This window comes from Mastomys coucha, unplaced genomic scaffold (assembly GCF_008632895.1).
Source record: "Mastomys coucha isolate ucsf_1 unplaced genomic scaffold, UCSF_Mcou_1 pScaffold20, whole genome shotgun sequence".
Taxonomy (NCBI): Eukaryota; Metazoa; Chordata; class Mammalia; order Rodentia; family Muridae; genus Mastomys; species Mastomys coucha.
The window spans coordinates 112,374,518-112,377,032 of NW_022196903.1; positions in this window are offsets into that span (position 1 = coordinate 112,374,518).

Genomic DNA, 2,515 nt, shown 5'->3' on the forward strand with positions numbered 1-2,515 from the left:
GGTAAAGAAATACTATGGCTAAAGGCAGCTTCATCCAATACAAGTGTCACCTTGTAGAGCCAAGGGAGAAGAAGGTGGAACATAAGTGGAGTCCCTTGGCTCTGCCTTCAGCTCCTGGGCAGGACATCTTGGTTATGAAGTGGGAAGACTTCACAGAGGACTAAGATGTCATGGCCCAAGGCTGCATGGCAGCCATTGGGAAGGACCAACAGCTGCTGGAAGGGCTTCTTACCATCACACCTTGACAGCATGTGCCTAAGGACCACCTCACTGTGCTCCCCCTACTTCATGGATGCAGTGGAAGTAGCCCTGCCCCTTCTTTATGAAGGAACTCCAGAGGCTGCAGTGCTGATTAATGTCCCTGTGACCCTGGATAGAATGATGCCTGCCCCTGACTTGCGGAACCTCCCTGTCATCGCGGCAACAAACTTGAGCTGGATCCACTTAAAGGAGAAATGTTTTGCCTTGGCACACCGTTTCCAAGGCTTTAGTCCGGGGTTGCCTTAGCTCTGCCAATGTGGCGCCCATTGATAGGAGGTAGAAGGCCATGGTGGAATGGAGTTGTTTGCTCTGTGGCAGCCAGAAAGCAAAGAAGCAAAGAAAGGAGATCTGTGCTGGCTAGATATATGTCAGTCTGACACAAGCTAGTGTTTTCTGAAAGGAGGAAAGCTCCATGCAGCTGTAGGCATTTTCTTAACTAGTGATTGATGGGGGGTAGCCTAGTCTATTGTGGATGGGGCCACCGCTGGGCTAGTGATCAGGGATCCTACAGAAAGCAGGCTGACAATGAACCAGATTCTTACCCTTACCTAATGTCTGTGCCACCCTCCAAGCAGAACCATTGCTCATTGAAACACTTGGTGAATGACTTTATGGATAGGCCATCTTAATACACACACCATTTCTTTAATGAATGTAACCTGTTCTCTGTGGGCTGAGAATGAAGACAATCACTCCAGTCAAATAGCTTTGACCATAGCAGGAAATCTGTATCCAAAAGTTGTGCCTACAATTCACTCCTTGGCACAGAAGAACTGTCAACTCTTAGCTTAGCTACTAGGGAAGTAAAATCCTTTGGTGATATGAGGGTCAATGTGTTATTTTGGGCTTGTACCACAGTAAGAGCCAAGATTTTAAACTCTACTAAAAACAAAACAATACCGGGCAGTGGTGGCACACACCTTTAATCTCAGCACTTGGGAGTCAGGTGGATTTCTGAGTTCGAGGCCAGCCTGATCTACAGAGTGAGTTCCAGGATACAGAGAAACTGTCTCAAAAAACCAAAAAACAAACAAACAAACAAAAAGACTTTATCTATTTATGTTCATTTAAAAATAAACTAGTAGGGATGTATTATTTTAAAGTATACAGCTAATATGTTTGGAGTTATTTAAAATTTATATTGAGAAAAACATGTATTTTCAGTATTGCTTCAGACAAGCATCTACATAAGACTGTTTAATTGATTGTTTTATATCAAACAACTTTTATACTACTCATTTTTATTGTTATAATATTTTATAAATTTTAAAGACTGTGGCAAAATTTAAAAAAAACAGGTATTGAAGGGGGTGTCTCTGGGAGAAGTTGGGATACAAAAGGGAAAGAAGAATGTGATGTAATTCTGTTTACTTAAAATATGCTTTTAGATATTAACAAATTCAGATAAACTGAAATTATGTATCTTTTCTCATCATAATGCAATAAAATTTAAGTCAATTAAAAGAAGAAAAAAAAAAAGAAAGCAGGCTGAGCAAGCCATATGGAGCAAGCCAGTGAGCAGCACTCCACCATGGCCTCTGCATCAGCTCCTGCTTCCAGGTTCTGGCCCTGCTCCAGCTTCTGTCTCGGTTTTCTTCAGCAATGTACTACAGTGCAGAACTGTAAGCCAGATTAACCCTTTCCTCCCCTGCTTGCCTTTGGTCATGGTGTTTTATCATAGCAACCTAACTAGACAGGGTCCCAGTATTCCCTTCAAGGGCATGCCTTTGTCCTCCAAATATCCTCTGCCTCCCAGTGACATCACATTTCAAATCAAAACTACACCAAGCACCATTTGACTTGCTAAGTCGGAGAAGGCCGTACTGTTCAGTCACATTGGCTCCAAACATTCTGAAGACACGCCACTCCACCTCCCCATATAGACCAGGCAAGGTGGCCACTGCAGTGGGAGAGAAACCTGTGGCTGCATCTTTAAGAACTGTCTAGGGGCTGGGGAGATGGCTCAGAGGGTAAGAGCACTGACTGCTCTTCCAGAGATTCTGAGTTCAATTCCCAGCAACCCCATGGTGGCTCACAATTATCTGTAATGGGATCCAACACCCTCGTGTGTGTCTGAAGACAGCAACAGTGTACTCACATAAATAAAATAATTTTTAAAATAAAATAACAATAATAATAAAGAGGAAAAAGGTAAATAAAACTCACTCAAATTCATTACCAAAAAAAATTACTTAAATAAAACTTTGTACTGCTTTAAAAATAAAAATAAATAAAGAACTGTATGGCATGCAGC